The 21,697-nt window shown below is 43.4% G+C and overlaps 1 protein-coding gene across 2 annotated transcripts in view; it reads left to right on the top strand.

Moving 5' to 3' along the window:
• The window catches only part of hmga1a (high mobility group AT-hook 1a), a 127,342-nt gene that overhangs the window by 47,906 nt on the left and 57,739 nt on the right, over positions 1–21,697 (top strand). The gene's annotated exons all lie outside the window — the stretch shown is intronic.

The raw sequence follows: 21,697 nt of genomic DNA, 5'->3' as shown, positions 1-21,697 counted from the left end.
CTATGCACCATACAGAACCAATGAATCATATAGTGACAATGCAGTGTGTAAAATAACTTTTTTAAATAAGTAATTAATTCATGTATTTTATTGTGTAAAAGGAAATTGCCATTATGTGTATGAAAAAAATGCCATTTCACTACAGGGCAATAAAACATCAATCATCCAGATCCTTTAAAGTATCAATAACAGAAACCACAAGCCCTTGAAACCACTTAACCTGGTGCAAATAATCATTGTGACATTGACAGCAGAGACCAAAGATCCTGAGCTGTCAATCAAGCAATGGTTTCTCTGGAGCTTGGGTGTTTCATCAAGAGTAATGGACTTCTGTGCTCATCGAGCCTCATTACTGCATGAGGGAACATGGGGGAGGGGTGAATGGAGTGGCATGGCTAGGGGAAAAGAGAGGCCATGAGGTGTGGGGAGGGCCTTTGCCTTGGTATGAAGGCGGCCTGCTAAGGATCTTTTAAATTGGCCTTTTAAAAGGTCTCTTCATGCAGACAAGAGTTCACGAATCCTCTTGAGTGGCTGTGAACAACGACTATTTAAAAAACCCAGCAGACCCCCTGAAAATTACAGAGGACAAAGATGTGCCTATTCCCCTTATGGAGCCAGCCAGATTGGAAGTTTTGGGTGCAGTGAACCAGCCTCACCTTTTAAAGGCACTCCTGAAAATCCAACTAATCAAGAACTGGGTCGGGAACCATGGAATCGGGACCAGCCTGTCATTTTAAAGAGCACCAGAGTCATCCCGACTCTTGTGAAAATTCAACACTCTGTTTTCATTCAGCCTTCATCACCACAACAAAAGATCTCCAATCCAGACGAAGGGTGTAAAAATTAAAATAAAAGCATTTGCAGATCAGAGCTGATTCCGGTCGGCAAGCACTAGTAATGGGCGAGCATGACCTAGGGACCAGTTAGGCTATGTGCAGCAGATGCTTAGTCCCACTCCCCTTTAGGACAGATACAAGATGGGAGGCTTTCAAGGACAAGATTGGAATTTTCCAGCCCAAAGGGATCAAGAGTACTGGATGAGGGTTTCAGTGTCAGATGAGTTAAGGCAGTGGTGGAGCTGGTCAGTGATACAGTGGTGGGAGTATGCTGTCTTGGCGATGGTGTGGATATGGGATTGGAAGCTCACTTTGGAGTCCCATAGGATGCTAACATTGTGAATGGTCTGGTTCAGCCTCGGCAAGGAGGGATGGAGTTGGTGACGGGGATTGATAATGGCTTTAGACTTCGCAATATTTTGTTGGAGGAAATTTCTGCTCATCCAGCATTAGCTATCAGATAGCAGCATGAGAAATCCGTAAGACCGGAGGAATCCAGAGAGGGGGCAATGAGGTAAAACTGGGTATCTTTGATGTACATGTGGAACTTGACGTGTTTTTAGATTATATCATTAAGGCGGCAGCATTAAGGTGAGAAATAGGGGTGGGCTGGTAGCCCAGCAGTAGAAGTGCAATATAAATATAAGTGCTTTTTTCTTTCTTACTCTTGTGCCTAGACTCCAAGCTTATTGCTTTTCCATGTTTGGTGCAAACATACTGGTTAGAAAGTGAGTTCTGGCAAAGGTAGTAGTTTCAACCTGATGTTCCTGTGGTAGCATAAGCTGCATGCAACAAAGAGATGGCAGACCTGTTGAACAAATACTTTGGATCTGCCTTCATTAAAGAGGACACCAAATAACCTTTCGGAAATACCAGAGAACAGACAGTCTAGCATGAAGAAGGAACTGAAGGAAATCCTTATTAGTCAGGAAATTGTATTGGGGAAATTGATGGGATCAAAACCCAATAAGTCTCCAGGGCCTGATGGTCTGCATCCTAGAGTACTTAAGGGAGTGGCCCTAGAAATGGTGGATGCATTGGTGATCATTTTCCAGCATTCTATAAACTCTGGAAGAGTTCCAATAGATTGAAGGGTAGCTAATGTAACCCAATTTTTTTGAAAAGGTGGGGGAGAGAAAACGGGGAATAATACACTGGTTAGCCTAACATCGGTGGTGGGTAAGATGCTGGAGTCAATTATTAAGGATGAAATAACTGAGAATTTGAAAAGCAGGGACTTGATCGGTCCAAGTCAGCATGGATTCACTAAAGGAAAATCATGCTTGACAAATCTTCTGGATTTTTTTGAAGATGTGACCAATAGAGTGGACAGTGGATGTTGTGTATCTGGACTTTCAAAAGACTTTTGACAAGGTCCCACACAAGAGGTTAGTGAACAAAATTAAAGCTCATGGTATTGGGGGTAATAGAAACTGGTTGGCAGACAGGAAACAGAGAGTAGGAATAAATGGGTCCTTTTCAGAGTGGCAGGCAGTGATTAGTGGGGTAGCTCAGGGTTCAGTGCTGGGACCCCAGTTGTTTACAATACACATTAATGATTTGGATGAAGGAATTTCACGAACTATTTCCAAATTTGCAGACGACACTAAGCTGGGTAGCAGTTTGTGCTATGAGGAGGATGTAAAGAGGCTGCAGGGTGACGGGCAGGCTGGCTGAGTGGGAAAATACTTGGCAAATGCAATATAATGTGGGTAAATGTGAGGTTATCCACTTTGGTGGCAAAAACAGGGAGGCAAATTATTATCTGAATGGTGGCAGTTTAGGAACGTACAACAAGATTTGGGTGTCATGGTGGAACAGTCGCTGACCGTTGGCATGCAGGTGCAGCAGGTGGTGAGGAAAGCTAATGGCATGCTGGCCTTCATAGCCAGAGGATTTGAGTATAGGAGTAGGGATGAAGAAAGACTGGATCGACTGGGCTTGTAATCACTGGAGTTTAGAAGAATGAGAGTGGATCGCATAAAAACATATAAAATCCGATTGGGACTGGCCAGGCTAGATATGGGAAGAATGTTCCTGATGTTGGGGACGTCCAGAACTAGGGTCACAGCCTAAAAATAAGGGGTAAGCCATTCAGGACTGAGATGAGAAAGAACTTCTTCTCTCAGAGAGTTGTGAACTTGTGGAAAACTGTTGGGGTCAGTTCATTTGACATATTCCAAGAAGGAGCTGGACATGGCCCTTGCGCTAAAAGGATCAAAGGGTATCGAGATAAAATGGGAGTGGAATGCTGAATTTGTATGATCAGCCATGATCATATTGAATGGTGGTGCAGGCTCAAAGGGCCGAATGGCCGACTCCACCTATTTTCTATGTGTCTATGCTGTAATTCTGAGGTTTGACCTTCTCACTTGTGGGTCCTAATATCCTCTGGTTTGGTGATAGGTCTGATGAGTCAGCCTGCTCTTTGTATCTTCCCGAGTGCATTGTGAGGAAATGCAGCTTGTTGCAACGATTCCTCCAAGTATCAATGGTGCTCAACTTTACTGGAACCAGAGAACCAAAAGTCATTTTATAAACTATACAGTTCCCCATGGTCCCTCAAACTGCCTAAACTATATACTAGAGTCGTTTGCTTTTAAATTTTAATTTGGAGTCTCTCAGAATCAAGTCTCATATTGTCTCACTTATCGCCCTTTTAACACATGCTCAGTGCAGAAACAGATCTAAGAATGACAATTACAAATGTTGTTCAGAACATAATGAACATTTTAAAATTAAACTCCAAGCTCTGTTTTTACCTTGTTTTCAGCTGTCTTATTTCTCTTCATTGTTGCATGATTTTTATTGATGTGATTATAGATGATGTGCTCTTGCTATTTATTATCTACTCATTAGCTGTGATCATAGAGCTTGTTCTTTTTTTGTTCACAAGTAGAATTGCATCTGCTTTGTGGAGTTATTCCTGCTGTGACTGTTTTCATGGCAGCACAGTGGTTAGCATTGTTGCTTCACAGCGTCAGGGACCCGGGTTCGATTCCCGGCTTGGGTGACTGTCTGTGCGGCATCTGCATGTTCTCCCTGTGTCCGCGTGGGTTTCCTCCAGATGCTCTGGTTTCCTTCCACAAGTCCCAAAAGAAGTGCAGGTTAGGTGGATTGGCCATGCTAAATTGCCCCGTAGTGGCCAAACTGGGTTACGGGGATAGGGTGGAGGTGTGGGCTTAAGTAGGGTACTCTTTCCAAGGGCTGATGCAGACTCGATGGGCCGAATGGCCTCCTTCTGCACTGTAAATTCTATGAATCTTCCAGGCTCCACAATTGCTAAACCTTTTCATTCTGCATGGAACTGTTGATCTGTTGCAAGCCTTCTGCTAAGGAAACAACTCATCATTGAGTGAGTGTGACCCTTAAAATAGTCTAGACATTTTGAACCAATTAACTAAGAAATGTGAGGATTCCGCTGCTAATGATCCTGCCATGGAAACTTTTTTTTGAGCTGCGTGAAGGCCTATTTACTAGATTAGAATTCTAATTTATGAAAGGAAATTGTGGGGAAACTATTATCTGACACCAATTTGATGGGTGAGCAACATTTGAAATGTTGGACTGTGTATGTTAAAAACTGGGCTGCTTCAAAGATTAAATGATCATCTTGTGAAGTCTTCTGAAAAGTAAAGATGGGTACCAGTAAGTATTAATTTTGTTAATGAATTTCAAATGACTACAATTAAAAAGTATAATGAAATAACACAGTAACTAATAAGACCAGAGATGAACATCAAAAACGATGGACTGCATTATACCAAAGTAATTAACTTTTAGAGGTCACATCCCTTTTGTAAGATAAATTTTGTGGTTCAAGATGTCTGATAATTTATTTCTTTCACACAGGATATATCGTTGTAATGACTATTTTGTTATCTTAATAACTAGTGATCCAAACCGATTACCCACAAAAAGCTGCCTTGTGGGTGGGTTTTCATGCCTGTGGCTTTCAATTAGACAAATATTGTTAACCATTTCACGTTGATTTTTGTACCACACACAAGGCGAATTAAAGAAAACTTTGGCCTCTTTCAGTGACTGCATTACACAGCTTTGTTTACCCCAACTGGTTCGAGGTTGGAATGATCAAACTGACCTTGGTTCAGAATTTCACTAAGCCTGGAACTTGAGCTGATATCAGTAGACCACAGATCTTGTACATTTAAAAGGCATGGATACCAAGCAGCTGACTAGGATTAAACACATTGCTCTTTCAGAGGCTGAGTATGGGTCTAATGGGCCAAATGGATTTCTTCAGTGTGGTAAAATGTATTGATTCTTACATCTTTAAGTGTTTATTACAGGACTTTTAAAAACATTTTTTAATACTTTCGTTTCTTCTATTTCTTTTCATAATTTTTATTTGTCATGGTTTAATTTATTTATGTCTGTTTTATTTAATTTGAACTCCTTATCATATGCAGACTCCATTTTAAACCATGTTCATTAAAGCTTTAATTCTGTTTTATGTCCTCTGCTATTGACGCACAACATTAAATTTGAAGAAATAGAATTTAATAAGTTTCCATTTTATGCCCGGTAAAAGCCCGACCTGTATGTATCCAAGGCGCAGTAACTGTTTTGTTCTGGTCTCTGAACAGTTGCATTGTATGATATATGTCTGCCTGGCATTTGTGCATTCTGCTGTATTTATGAGATGTTACATTAGTGCAAAACTTGTTCCTAATCAGATGTGATACGGATTTGATTTTGAGCAAAGCCAACCCAAGAGTCTAATCTCGGCCTCCGAGGAGTAATCATTCTTGTGAATTTTTTTTTAAATTACTCATCTCACTAGAAGGTATTTGCCTATTTTCAGTTGGTATTGAATTACGGGATTAAATTATGGGTTCCTTTTTGAACAAGGTTGCCTTACCAAACTGTTAGTTTGTGGTACTTGTAGATGGCAGTAAGAGGAGACTTTTATCTCATCAGTCTGGGCTGGGCTCAAGCTCCAGAGGATGTTAGTATCCCTGGCTTTTGAGTGTGCTAGCAATTTGCCCTATACCATTGTGCAGATCCAGACAGTGAGTTTTGGCAGTCAATGTAACTGTGGGTAAGCATCAAAATGTGGTCGAGCCCCGACGTTGCAGACCAACGTTTTCAATAGCAACCTATATTGGATAACCTTGCTGATTATCTTTCTTGCTCCTGGCACAGGTATTAAAATCAATGATAATTGTTGCGCAGATGATATCAGCTCGTTAGCATATACCTAGTAGAACCTAGGATATTCTATATGTTTTAGTACTGCATCTGGCAATGCCTTTGCTGATCAGACTCTCGGGAGTTCAGTGGCATCATTTATTGAAACATTTAAGTAAGACATTTTAAACGACTCAAGCCTACATTGATTGATTTTTGTGTTAGTGAAAAGTGATGATGTTTCCTGCTTCAAAACTATTTGAATGAATATAGCATCTTGGGATAGATTTGACAAAGTGACACTGAAGTTAGTGGTGGGATTCAAAGATGCTGGGCAGGATGTTCGCCCACAAGTGGAGGGTAGCCATTTAAGCAGGGTAAATGACCTCTTTATGCTTATTATCAGAGGCCAGATATAATCTGTGAGTGAGTATGCAGGCCCTCTGAGGCACTGGGAATATGTCAATCTGCCTGGAGGCAGCCTTCCAGTGGCAGACTGAGGCACCCATGCACCAGGCAGGTCTTCAGGCTCTTCCTGCCTACCTGCCATCAGATTGCTCTGGGGAAGGGATCGGTGGCCTGGCTGCTGAGATTGTTTTAAGTTAAACATTTCAGGATGTGCAGAGGGAGGCACCTAAAAATTAATTAATTCATTCATTCATCATTTCTCTATCGCTCTTTCTTGCCAGAATTGCTGGTTTCATCTCCTTTCAAACTGGAGGGTCTCCTATTTTTTTGTTTTAAATTACTTTTTCTGAGTTACAAAGCCAGAGCTCAGAGTGTGGACAGGAGCAAACTCCTAATCCAGCTCCTTGCCTGCTCCAAAAACCAATTCAAATTGAATCCAATTCATGGTCCCTCTCAAGCTTAACTATCTCCGCCACCTTCCTTTATCGGATGGCAAGCGCACCCTCTGGCCACTAACTGGCCAATTCAAAGAAAATCGCAGTCGGTTGACTTTCCCATACAGCCATACCCTGTCGTGTTGTGACCCTATTTGATCCAGACAAAGGGAGTCCAACTAAAAATCTTGCCCAATGGCTTTGGTCTTCTCAAACTTTAGCTGTAGAAAATTGCAGCTCATCAAAAGTGCATATCAGGCAGCAGTCTACCAAAGCAGAGCAGTGCAATTTTTGAAAAGAATAATGAAGAATTAGAGCTTCCTTTTTTAATTATTATTATTATTATTATCACAAGTAGGCTTACATTAACACTGCAATGAAGTTATTGTGAAAAGCCCCTAGTCACCACATTCCGGCACCTGTTCGAGTACACCGAGGGAGAATTCAGAATGTACAATTCACCTAACAAGCACATCTTTCGGGACTTGTGGGAGGAAACCGGGTTGCCCGGAGGAAACCCACACAGACACGAGGAGAATGTGCAAACTCCGGACAGACAGTGACCCAAGCCGGGAATCGAACCTGGAACTCTGGTGCTGTGAAGCAACAGTGCTAACTGAGCTACCGTGCTGGGTACCCTCAGGATGTATGAGAGCCTTGGTGACTATGTTATTGGAGTAGTAGTCCAGGGGCCTTGAATAATAATCCAAAGAGACAAGTTCAAAGCCAAACATGGCAGGTGGAGAATTTAGATTCAGTTAATTAAGTAAAGCTGGTATCAATAATGATGACAATGGGGCAGCACGATGGCACAGTGGTAGCACTGCAGTCTTACGGCGCTGAGGTCCCAGGTCCAATCCCGGCTCTGGGTCACTGTCCGTGTGGAGATTGCACATTCTCCCCGTGTTTGCGTGGGTTTGGCCCCCACAACCCAAAGATGTGCAAGGTAGGTGAATTGAACATGCTAAATTGCCCCTTAATTGGAAAAAATTAATTGGGTACTCTAAATTTATAAAACAAAAATAATGATGACAATGAAACTTCCAGATTGTCATGAAAACCCATCTATTGGGAAGATAATCAGTTATCCATATTTCGTTTGGCCTATATGTGCCTTGAGATCCAGAACAATGCCTTTGACTGGTCACTCGCCTAACAAGCCACTCAGCTGCTGAATGTACTCAACACCACCTCTCCGGGGCAGTTAGGGATGGGTAATAACTCCTGGCCTTGCCAGTTATTCTGTGACTGAATTTATTTTAAAAATGTTGATTAAGAGCAGAATAAGAGATTCCACAGATAAAACCATAAGACATAGGAGCAGAGTTAGGCCACTCGGCCCATCGAGTCTGCTCCGCCATTCAATCATGACTGATATTTTCTCATCCCTATTCTCCTGCCTTCTCCCCATAACCACTGATCTCGTGATTAATCAATAACCTATCTATCTCTGTCTTAAAGACACTCAGTGATTTAAAAAAAAAAAATTTAGAGTACCCAATTTTTTTTTCCAATTAAGGGGCAATTTAGCATGGCCAATCCACCGAACCTGTACATCTTTGGAACCACGCAGACATGGGGAGAATGTGCAAACTCCGCACGGACAGTGTCCCAGGGCCGGGATTCGAACCCGGGTCCTCAGCGCCGCAGTCCCAGTGCTATCCACTGCGCCACATGCCGCCCTGACACTCGGTGATTTGGTCTCCACAATCTTCTGCAGCAAAGAGTTCCACAGATTCACCACCCTCTGGCTGAAGAAATTCCTCCTCATCCCTCTTTTAAAGGATCGTCCCTTTAGTCTGAGATGGTGGTCTCTGGTTCTAGTTTTTCCTACAAGTGGAAACATTCTCTCCACGTCCACTCTATCCAGGCCTTGCAGTATCCTATAAGTTTCAATACGATCTCATCCTTCTAAACTCCGAGTACAGCCCCAGAATCCTCAACCTTTCCTCCAATGACAAGTTCTTCATTCCGGGGATCATTCTTGTGAACCTCCTCTGGATCCTTTCCAAGGCCAGCACATCCTTCCTTGGATACGGGGCCCAAAACTGCTCACAATACTCCAACTGGGGTCTGATCAGAGCCTTATACAGCCTCAGAAGTACATCACTGGTCTTGTATTCTAGCCCTCTTGACATGAATACGAACATTGCATTTGCCTTCTTAACTGCCGACTGAACCTGCATGTTAACCTTAAGAGAATGGTGAACAAGGACTCCTAAGTCCCTCTGTGCTTCTGATTTCCTAAGTATTTTCCCATTTAGAAAATAGTCTATGCCTAAATTCTTCCTTCCAAAGTGCTTAACCTCACACTTTTCCACATTGTATTTCATCTGCCACTTCTTTGCCCACTCTCCTTGCTAGTCCAAATCCTTCTGAAGCCCCCTTGCTTCCTCGATACTACCCGACCCTCTATAGATCTTTGTATCATCTGCAAACGTAGCAAAAGTGCCTTCAGTTCCTTCTTCCAGATCATTAATGTATATTATGAAAAGTTGTGGCCCCAGCACAGACCCCTGAGGCACACCACTAGTCACCAGCTGCCATCCTCAAAAAGACCCCTTTATCCCCACTCTCTGCCTTCTGCCAGTCAGCCAATTCTCTATCCATGCCAGGATCTTACCCTTAACACCATGGGCTCTTATTTAACAGTCTCCTATGCGGCACCTTGTCAAAGGCCTTCTGGAAATCTAAATAAATCACGTCCATTGGTTCTCCTTTGTCTAACTTCCTTCTTACCTCCTCAAAGAACTCTAACAGATTTGTCAGACAAGACCTCCCTTTGACAAAGCCGTGCTGACTCAGTCCTATTTTACCATGCACTTCCAAGTACTTTGCGATCTCATCTTTAATAACCGACTCTAAAATCTTACCAATGACCGAAGTCAGGCTAACCAGCCTATAATTTCCCATCCTCTGCCTACCTACCCTTCTTAAACAGTGGTGTTACATTAGCTACTTTCCAGTCCTCTGGGACCCTTCCTGCCTCCAGTGATTCCTGAAAGATCACCACTAATGCCTCCACAATTTCCTCAGCTATCTCTTTTAGGACCGTGGGGTGTAGTCCATATGGTCCAGGTGACTTATCCACCTTCAGACCTTTCAGTTTCCCCAGAACCTTCTCCTTCGTGATGGCCACTGCATTCACCTCTGAACCCTGGTTCCCCTGGAGCTCTGGCATCCCACTTGTGTCTTCCACCGTGAAGACTGATGCAAGGTAACTATTCTAGTTCGTCTGCCATTTCTTTGTGTCCTATTATTATTTCTCCAGCCACGTTTTCCAGTGGTCTAATGTCTATATTTGCCTCTCTCTTACCTTTTATATATTGAAAGAAACTGGTACAGAGTTGAGATTGGAGGCTGCTGCTGGATATGCTCTGGCAAGGATTGAAGAGGCAAGAGTGGAACTAACAGTAAATGTTATATTTATGTTGAACTTTTGATGTAAAGAAATGTTCCCAATGATGGCAACTTCAATGAACAGGGCAGAGAAGAATGGTGTAGTTGACCATGTCAAAGGATTAGGGGAAAACAGAAAGAATCGTGTGCCATGATCACAGAGAGAGAAAATGTCACATTATGAGGTTGTGGAAGGGTGGAAAACTAATTTCAGAAATTCAAATGTTGGAAAGCAAGTAAACAAAAGATTTTTCAGGAAAGGTGTGACAGGTGCAACAAGGTGAGTTGTATGCCAGTGGCGTAAGGAGGTAGCGACTATGGGTGAAATTCTCCCAACCAGCCTGCGGTGGGTTTGGTGGCGGGTGAGCACGGTGAATCTGGCAGGAGCCAAAAAGTCAGAAATCTGGTAACTTAAAATCATGATTCAATCCTCCGAATGACAGGTTAATGGCGGGTCACCCTTCCTGCTGACAAGTGGCACAAAGGCCATTTGCATCTCAGGAATGCTCATTAAAACAGCTGCCCACCGGCATCCCATCAGGCCTTTCAATCTTCCGTCACGACAACGGGAAATCACATCGGCATCAAATCAGATTGTTAATGGGTGCCGTGCACAAGGCTGTCCTCTGGTCAGCGGAAACTTTGGGGTGAGTGTAACAACTTTCTGCCATAGTGCTGCGCTATTTCTAATGTGCTGTTCACCATTCCGCCGGGGCAGCTTGTTCCATCCCTCCATCTCCATGCTGAGCTGCTCTTCATGGACAGCACCATGCTGCTGGACCCATGGACACTCCTTTGTCAATGAGTCGGATAAGTACTGTGGGGTTGAGGAATAGAGGGGTCTCCTTCCCTTCTGGTGCCATATACCAGTGTCTATCTGGACAGCTCTGAGCTGCAGGACACATAAAGCCACTGGTCCAAAGTTTGCCTGGGAATAGGGTATGAGGTGAGGCGAGGGGAGTGTGGCCTAACAAAGGCAAGGAGGGGTAATGTGGAAGGATGGCTGGAGGTGGGTGCATGAGGACGAAGGCTCTTGAATGCACACATAGGGTCAAAGGGATACTATATTGTTTACTGAAAGGGGATGCATGAAGACTCCAGATGCAGTGGGTAGAGGTCCAAGTTGGGCATGGCCACCTTGGAGGTGATGGGCTTGGGGAGAGGGAGATTGAATTGAGGAACAGATTTCTTCTTGAGGCACCGGCCTGTCCCCTATGGGTTGCTGACATCCTGCACAGCCTGGTGAAGGCAGGTGGGCTTGAAAGAGTGATATGAGTGTGCTGGACTGGTATTTAAATATGGCACCGGGACCTTCAAACCCATCAGCTAACAGCCGGTGAGCGAATCAGCTGTTGGCCCGCCAGGAGAGTCATAGAGGGGAACGCGCTTGTGAACAATTAATGAGGTTCCAAACACTGAATCTGGCTTGAGATCCTGCTATTCTTGTTAGCGGAACAGGCACTGCCAGAGCCTCCTGCTGCCTCACACTCGTCTCAAAGTGGGAGAATTCCACCCTGTGACTTGTCGATGGAACTAAGGTCACCACCTCAGTGGTCTAGGTGGGTCAAGTAGTGGCATGTATGGGGGAAGGGATGGGTGAAGCTTCAATATGAAGCAAGCTGTAGGCATGTGCGAGCTACATTTCAGTCAAAGATAAGATGCCACTGCAATCATTCACAATAGGTTTGTCAATGTAAGTCTGCCATCTCTTTGATCTTGGGAACGAATATGTTTCTGGCAGGCCGGTGTGGGTGACGATCCAAGTGGATTAGACCAAAAATCTTTGAATTGCAGGAAAGTCCAAATGGCACTGACAGGCCTGAACACTTTTAGTGCCATAATTCTTATTGTTGTATTTCTAATAGACAGCACTATTATTCAAAAACCATCATCAAGAACAACTTGTATATAGAGCCTTTCGCATAATGAAACATAAGGCTTCACAGAAACATTATGAAACGAAGTATGACACTGACCACATAAGGAGTAATTATGTCAGATGACCAAAAATGTGGCCATCGAGTCGGTTTTGAGGAGTGCCTGATAGGAGCAAAGTGAGATGGAGAGGAGTACTGAGAGGAGACCAACGCTATTGATTCTATAAATAAAGAAAGTCTTGTTGGCGATACACTTGTGAACGTTCCACATTGCCCCAGAGTTGCACAGCCTCCTGGTTCAATATCTTGTCAGTGTCGACAATAAATTGACCCAATTAATTACACGTATGCCTTCAAAAATGGACTGAACTGGGTCTTGAAAAATGGACCTGTCTGAAATTTGTAAAATTATAAATGCAGCGCTCGGGGCCAGTGATCCTGATTGTTGGAGATCTTATCATTCACTTGTGGTCGTGATTCTTGTGTACGTTCACTGATTTGCAGAGTTGCCCACATAGGAATCCAAGGGTTTAATCTGATCATGCTATCTTTTTACATTTAAGTAGGTGCCAAGTTATCTCTCCACTCCAGATCAGCTTTGATCAGCTGGGATGGTTTTTCACTTCTTGACCCAATAGTTTGACCGTTGAACCGGCATCATTTAAAAAAAAAAAAAAAAAAAAAATTTCACAGGACATGGGTAACGCTGGCTAGCATGTTATCATCGAATCATCGGACCTCTACAGTGCACAAAGAGGCCACTTGGCCCATCGAGGCTGCAGTGACCCTTGGAAAGAGCACCCTATGTAAGCCACGCCCCACTGTATCCCAGTAACCCCAGCTAACCGCTAACCTTTTGGATACCAAGGGGTAATTTAGCATGACCAATCCAACTGCCCCACACATCTTTGGATTGGTTTATCCAACCATAATTGGCATTAGTAAGGTGGTGGTGAGCTGCCTTCTTGAACTGCTACAGTCCATGTCGTCTAGGTACACCCACTGTGCTATTAGCAAGGGGTTTCAGGATTTTGACTCGGTGAAAGAACGGTGATATTGCTCCAAGTCAGGGTGGTGCGTTGTTTGGAGGGGAACTTGCAGGTGATGGTGTTTCTGTGCATCTATTGCCCTTGTCCTGGTAGTGATTTGGAAGGTGGTGTCAAGAGACCCTTGGTGAGTTCCTGCAGTGCATCTTGTAGATGTTAGACACTGCTACCACTGTGCCTCAGTGGTGGAATGAGTGTGCTGAACTGGTATTTAAATATGGCACGGGGAACCTTCAAACCTGTCGGCTGACGGCGGGTAAACTAATCTGCTGTCTGCCTGCCAGGAGAGTCCAAGTGGAACTCCCTTGTGCATAATTAATGAACCTCCCATTGTTGCACTTAGTCTCAAAAGGGGAGAATTCCACCCAATTATCCAGTGCAGTTGACAACTTAAGAAATGTTCTTTTCGATTCTGCTTCTGATTTGAAGTGAAAACTATTTCAATTACTTGGTTAACAGATAGGCTAGACTCAATCTTGTGAGTTCTTGATATTAATGAATTTTTTAATGAATTGCAATCGCAGCAGTGCGCATTTTGGAGTTTAGAGAAACATATTCTGTACCTAATTTGAAAAAGGCTTTTAGAGATCTCTGCTTTCATTCCAATTACTGATAAACGAGCCTTGTCCTTTTGAACTATTAAATTTCGATAAGGTGATTTTTGTTTTTGCTGTCTGGCCCACGCCAAATCAAGTATGGCTGGTCAACTATGCCATTCACGTGACTAAATGATATCTGCCAAGGTGATGGGTTCTTCTCAGCTTTATGTGAACAGTTGTTTAAAACCTCTAATAATTCAGTCTCTCTTGGATTGCCGAGATGCAAAACGTCAAACAGTTTTCAATGAGCTTCCAGTGTGGAAGGAGATGTAAATGTATATGTCATAAAATCCCTACAGTGCAGAAGGAGGCCATTTGTCCCATCGAGTTTGCACCGACCTCCGAAAGAGCAACAATCCCTACAGTGCAGAAGGAGGCTATTTGGCCCATCGAGTTTGCACCAACCTCCGAAAGAGCACCCTACCTAGGCTCAATCCCCTGCCCCACAACTCCACCTAACCATTGGGCACTAAATTGGACAATTTAGTCTGGCCAATCCACTTAACCTGCACATCTTTGGACTGTGGGAGGAAACCGGAGCACTCAGAGGAAACCCACGTAGACACTGGGAGAACCAAGGTCAGAATTGAACCCTGGTCCTTGGTGTTGAGAGGCAGCAGTGCTAATCACTGCCACCATGCCACCATCATACTGAATATATAGATCAGTGCAATGACTTTGGAACTGTTATATTCCAACTTTGCTTAATTTGATAAAGAGCATCGCAGATGTTTTGTCGGTGTAATTTTTTTTCCTGTTGCAGAAAATATTCAACAGTTTCTTGACTCAACCAGACACATCATTGAAGAAATATACCAGAAGGGTGGAATCATGTTGATTACCAGAACAAATTTTAGTGAATGGGAGGCAGTGTTGAATTCTTATAAATAGTATTTGATTTTGGTTGAATTGTAATTGAATCATATTTTATTTATAATTTTTATTATAAATACTTATTTCCATCACTGACTCAGAATTTTCATAATTATATTTATAAAACATTGAGATGATCTCCACCTGAAACCAGTGATAAAATGTAGCTTCAAATTGCCTTTGCAAAGCATAAGAAGGTACTACAATTTAGAGAAAATCTCTTTCCGTTAAAAGTGGAATTCACAAAGCTCTAGTGGTGAAGAATTTTATTTTCAAAGGACAGGTTATTAATCGCATGTTAAACAATATTAAAAATATGTTTATTTTAAAGTATGTTTTCATTGTTGTAAATTAGTCTTAAACTGTCCTCTTAAGACTTAAAATATGCCTCTTTGCATGCTTGAGTTCATCAAATCTTTGGAAGGAAAGTATACTTTGTGGTTTTTCCTGGCGTTATTGTGGTCAGTTATACACGCCAGAATTCCTGTTTCTGGATTTTTGTCATGCTAGGTCAGCTTCCCCACAGACTTGGGGCATCCTGGCTCTTCTGTGTGACTTGGTATTTACCACTGAATGAAAAGAAAATGATGTTTTGCTATTAATATACAAATGTAAATAATCCTGGAGAGAGAATGAAGAGGTAGATGCAAAATTACATAGGGTATAACAATCTGAAAATTATATTTTGCGTTTAGAAATTCTTTTCTGTTCTAAAGAACCAGTTTAGTCTTGAGTCTGATCTTTATAGCAGCCTCTGACTGTAAATCCGTCATTATTTCTGACTTTTTGAAAGTCTGTTGTAGCAACAATGCTGTCAGAATAACTCCGACAATCAGGGTGTTACTTTTGTCTGTTAATTTTTGATGATCTCTACCAAATTGCATCATATAATTCACAGAATGTTGCGCAGTTGTGAAATGCAATTGTACTTTGCTGTTTGTTTTAAACAGAAACATACAGGAGGTGTTTAGTGCATGTAGTTCAAGCACACATTTAGTTTCATTCTGTTCCTGTTAATTGAAAGCTTTTTCTTTTGTTCAAGTAAATTATCCAGTAATTTATACTAAGCCGTGTAAATAAAATAGGAACAAAGCTCCCAGCCTGGCATGCACACTTGCAGAATAACCCTTGAGGTTTGAGCAGGCTGTTCTTCCATTGGGGGAATCCATCACCAAGATCAGCCTCACCTTAAGATGAGTTTGGACTTGGCCACAAGTGTGTGTGCACGCATGCCCGTGTTTCAACAGGAGTAGCTGGAATGCAGTCTGCAGTGGGAACCCTGGCTTATTTCCCTCTCGCTAACCCCAATAAGAAGGCACAGACAACAGTCGTACTGCCCAACGACTGCCCTGGCAAAGATTAGATCATTCCGCTCAGAGCCGAGATTGAACCTGGCTGTGTTCTGGTCTGTGTGGCTCAGACCTATACTAGACCTTGTAACAGAATCATTAGGAAATTCTTGCAGAATTTTTAAAGGGTCTAGGCTCTTGTAGCAGCATCAAGATAATCATAATGGTGCACATCTATTGTTTTCCGTTTGAGTTGATGAGGGGTCCTGTTGCAACATAAATAACTAGAATAATAGATTTCTGCATTACTTTGTTGGACCAACATACAAATTTGGCTTTCTACGTTATTTGTCTTGGTATCTAGTGGACAGTTTTGGAGATACTGACAACTTTAAGGGTAAACTCTAACAGCACAGACAGATTGTTAAATTCTTGCTAGAGCTCTCATTTGCACAACTTTCTGACTTATGAGACATTATAAGTGTTCAAAGTATTTTGCCTATTTAGACTGATAAGGGTTCACTAGTTGTATTCCATTCCAGGATGCTTTCGCTGTTTTAGCCTAACCTCGCTCTCTCAATCTTGCCTTTTAGAATCCATTCAATTTGGTTTTAGTCCAGTCCCATCACTGAAACGAGCCTAGGCAAATATCCTGTCTGAGTGTGGTTGTGAAGGTTTATCCATCCTCATTACCTCAACCTTTTTCACAGCCTTTGCTAGTTGGTCATTCCATCTTTACTTGTTGCCTCTCCTCCGTGGTGAAACTTCAAAAAAATGCCTCTTTTAAATTTTCTTGCCATCTATTCTGGTGAACCCAGCACAGCTCTTCAGGATTCATGATTTAGTTTGGCTGAAGACGCCAACTTTCTCCCCATCCGTGGGACCCAATTCCCAATGTATTACTCTAGAACATACAGTGCAGAAGGAGGCCATTCGGCCCATCGAGTCTGCACCGACCCACTTAAGCCCTCACATCCACCCTATCCCTGTAACCTAATAACTCCTAACCTTTTTAGTCACTAAAGGCAATTTATCATGGCCAATCCACCTAACCTGCACATCTTTGGACTGTGGGAAGAAACCGGAGCACCCGGAGGAAACCCACGCAGACACTATGAGAACATGCAGACTCCGCACAGACAGTGACCCATTCAGGTGTTTACTGTGTCCGAAGTGATAGAGTGTCACTATGACCTTTCGCTTTACAAGAATCACAAAATTGTTTCAGTGCAGGCCATTTGGCCCATCATGTCTGCACAGGCTCTTTGGATGAGCAAATCCCTTTGTGTCATCCTCCTGCCTTTATCCCGTGGCCCTGCACATTCTTCGCTTTCAGGTAACAATTTATTTCCCTTTTGGAAACTTCTGCCACACCCTCAAGCAGTGCATTCCAGACCTTAACCACTCATGGCGTGAAAAAGTTTATTCTTGTATCGATTTTGCTTCTTTTGCCAGTCACTTTAAACGTGTGCCCTCACTCTCGATCCTTCCATATGTGGGAAATGTTTCTCCCTATCTACTCTGTCTGAATTTTCAAAGCTCACATCCATTCCAAATCCAAGACCACATTTTCTCATCATTGAAACATTACCTCCTTGGCCTGTACTTTGCCCCAGTGGCACTGACATTCGCAATCACCTCTTTGTGACTCAGGAATTGACCATTCTGACACCCTCTGAATTTTCATCATGTGCTCCACGCCCCTTTTAACCTCCAAATGAACCAAAATGTCAGCTTTTGTAAGCCGGCCCAAACGAGAAGAATTTTTTTCTCGGAGGGTCGTGAGTCGTTTGAACTCTCATCCTCAAAAGGTGCTAGAAAACAGTCTGAATATTTTTAAGGCAGAGGTAGGTCAATTCTTGCAAAGCAGAGGGGATAAAAGGTGGGAATGTGGAGTTGAGATTGCGAATGTGGAGAGATGAGGTTGTAATCAGATCAGCCTATGATCTTTTATTGAATAGCAGAGCAGGCTCGAGGCTCCAGAGAAGTGGAATGGAAATTTTCGGAGATGTGAGGAGAAAGGAATTAGGACACTAAAAGATTTGTTTCTTCGGAGTTGTTTTGCGGGATTGAAGGAGCTGTGAACTAAGTATGGGCTGGAGCAGGGGAAATATTTAGATACATGCAGGTTCGAAACTTTGCCAGAAAGGAGATACAGAGCTTCCCAGTAGAGTCGGCTTCCACATTGCTGAAGGAGGTGCTGACGACCGGGGGACTGGAGAAGGGGGTTGTATCGGCAGTTTATGGGCTATTTTGGAAGAGGAGCCTACTCCTGCTCCAAATTCATACGTTCGTATCTTCGTAAACCATGTTAATGCATCTGTTCTGCACTCAGCAACCTCTACTGCCTGGATTCATTTAAAAATCCTCATCCGTACTTAACAAATTTCTCCATAGTGTTTCTGAATTCTAAATCCTCCAACAACCCTATTTCCTAACTCACATCCTCCATTCTTCTGCGCCTGAACTACTACGATCCATCTATTTCTCCTGCACTGGAGATTCCTGTTCCTGCTTGTAGCCACTCCTACCAGGAGATCTGCTGTCATGGTATGTCACGCTTCTGTGCCTAGCACCATCGTCATGGCAACTACTCTGTAACATCCATCATCCAACTACACCTAGGTCGACCCCTCTTTGTGCTGCCCTCTACTTTGTCCGCGCGAAGAGATCTCTGTAGCTTTTCAAATGGTGAAATACTGACATTTTCTTATCTGGATGTCACTTTTTAGAGTTCTATTTGTGCTTGCATTTTCAAGCACAAGCAGAAATAATTGAGGGTGATTGATGGCGCTAGCGACAGCGCCGCTCCCGACGGCCCCAGGGAGATACTCTGGGAGTCCCTTAGTTTTAGCTTCGTTGAGAATTTGGAGGCAGTTTCGACAGCACTTCGGATTGGGGGCAAGGTCAAGGGAAATGCAGATTTGGGGAAACCATACATTTGAGCCAAGGAAGTGGAATGGAAATTTTCGGAGATGTGAGGAGAAAGGAATTAGGACACTAAAAGATTTGTTTCTTCGGAGTTGTTTTGCGGGATTGAAGGAGCTGTGAACGAAGTATGGGCTGGAGCAGGGGGAAATATTTAGATATATGCAGGTTCGAAACTTTGCCAGAAAGGAGATACAGAGCTTCCCAGTAGAACCGGCTTCCACATTGCTGGAGGAGGTGCTGACGACAGGGGGACTGGAGAAGGGGGTAGTATCGGCGGTTTATGGGCTATTTTGGAAGAGGAGAAGGCGCCGCTAGAAGGGATCAAGGCAAAGTGGGAGGAAGAGTTGGGAGAGGGTATGGAGGAGGGGTGCTGGTGTGAGGTGCTCCGGAGGGTTAATGCCTCCACCTCGTGTGCGAGGTTGGGGCTGCTATAGCTGAAGGTGGTGTATAGAGTGCACCTTACTAGAGCGAGGATGAGCCGGCTCTTTGAGGGGGTAGAAGATGTGTGTGAACATTGCGGGGGAGGGGGGGGGGGGGGGCTGCAAACCACGCTCATATGTTTTGGTCCTGTCCAACGCTGGAGGATTACTGGCAGGAGGTGTTTAGGATAGTGGTGCACGTGAAACTGGACCCGAGCCCTCGGGAGGCCATATTTGGGGTGTTGGACTAGCCGGGGCTGGAAACGGGTGCGGAGGCAGATGTTGTAGCCTTCGCCTCATTGATCGCCCGAAGGAGGATCCTGTTAGAGTGGAGATCATCCTCTCCACACTGTGCCCTGGCGTGGTGGGGGGACCTGCTGGAACTCATGAGTGAGAGTGTGACATGAGTGCGGCCTCAACCGGGATCTGGGATTCATGTCACATTACATTGATCCCCCACCATCTGGCCTGGGCTTGCGAAATCCTACCAACTGTTCTGGCTTGAGACAATTCACACCTCTTTAACTAGGGGTTACCCCTATCTCTGGATCTGTAAAGACTTAATTACCTGCAAATGCTCGCATTCTAAGCATTGTCTTGCATCTTTGAATTTGTCTATATATATGTTTCTGGAACATATCTCTTCATTCACCTGAAGAAGCAGCAGTGCTCCAAAAGCTAGTGTTTGAAACAAACCTGTTGGACTTTAACCTTGTGTTGTAAGACTTCTTACTCTTATCAATGAAGGTAGCGAATATTTAACTTCATCCAAGAGACTGATTTCTCTCAGCGCCCCGGAGGTAGTTTAACTTCAAATGCATGTACCCACCTATTAAAATTGTTCTGCTTTTGGGTGGCACTGTGTCGCAGTAGTTAGCACAGCTGTCTCACTGCCGGGCCCGGGTTCAATCCCGGCCCCGGGTCACTTGCCGTGTGGAGTTTGCACGTTCTCCCCGTGTCTGCGTGGGTCTCAGCCCCACAACCCAAAGATGTGCAGAGTAGGTGGATTGGCAATGCTAAATTGCCCTTAATTGGAAAAAAATTGTTCTGCTTAACCCTTTCAAATTCAAAATAAGTCTGTCCCAGCTGTTGCCTTAAATTCTGAAACCTATGTCTCTATATGTCGCCGGAACTAATTCATATGCACCCAAGAATAGACTTTGTTACTCTGTGTAATCCTTCAACACCCCCTCTGATAGGGAAGCATAAACCTCCTGCGCCTGCCCCATCAGTTTACTTTGCACGGGTAATGCCCACTTTTCCTTCAGCCACCCCATTTGAGTTGCTATTTTCTCAAACGCCACGAAGAATGTCTCTACGACCTTTTCTTCAAATCTTGGAAGGGCCTGTACATGTTTAAATATGTACCCACTAGGATTTGGACTGGGAAGGGTTACTCCTCCCTTTTGACGTTCCTCAACCTCTGTCTTTAACTCCAACGTTTCCCTTTTCCCTTTCTTCTCTTGCTCAGCTTTCCATTTCCACATCAGGTTTCCTCATTTCAAATGCTCTTGGTTTATATTTTTCCCCACATCTTCATTTCTTTTCATTCCTTCTCTCAAACTACAACCAAATTCTCCCAGATTGGGGTCCCCACCAGAAAGTGCTTTGGATGCTACACTACCTGGACTACTTGCTCATGGACTTGCCTGTGTTTTTAACAGACCCAAATACTCAACTAATTCTCACATACCTCTGCCTTCCCAGCTTTAACCGGCACCTCTACTTTTAATTCACTTGCCAATTCAATTAACTTGTCTTTCCGAACTGCTTGTAATTCAACCAAAGACACATCCTCCACCTGAAGGGAGACTTTAGCAGCTTCCAGAGCCACCCTATTATGCTAGTAGAAACATGGTGTCTCTTTAAAATATACTGTATCCCAAATCATCGCTGTCTATTGTTCGAAAGATCCCGGAGGAGCCCCCAAAAATGTCACAACACTCTGGAATAGTCCACAGTCAATTCCAGCTCTACTTCACGCGGAGTCACAACACAGCTAAAATTAGATTTTCTGAGATTTTAATAAAATTAAAATACACGAGGTCCTTGTTTGAACCTAATAAACTACAGTCACCAGGTTTGTAACTTTAAAACACAAGTAACCTTTTATTATGTACAGTATTATAAGTAAACAGACCGAAAATGTAACTATCTACTACCCCTTTCCCGAGCCCCCCTTTCCTATCTCGCCCCACTCTCTATACACACACTGACAAACAACAGAGGGAAAGGGTGGTGGAAAGGGAAATAAAGACAAAAGGATATGGATCTTTGCACTGGGATCACTTTAGTAAATATCTTTCTGAGGTTCGAGCTTTCTTTTTGGTACTTCTTCCTTCTAGGCTTGAGATGATTTTCTCTGGCAAGGTTGTCTACTTTCTCTGCAGGCTCAGCATAATTTCAGGTTTACAGCAAAGGATGTGCCAGGTGCT

The sequence above is a fragment of the Scyliorhinus canicula genome, chromosome 15 (genome assembly GCF_902713615.1).
Source record: "Scyliorhinus canicula chromosome 15, sScyCan1.1, whole genome shotgun sequence".
NCBI classification, from domain to species: domain Eukaryota; kingdom Metazoa; phylum Chordata; class Chondrichthyes; order Carcharhiniformes; family Scyliorhinidae; genus Scyliorhinus; species Scyliorhinus canicula.
The sequence above is the reverse complement of the archived record's forward strand: the minus strand, read 5'-3'. Positions and strand labels throughout refer to the sequence as shown.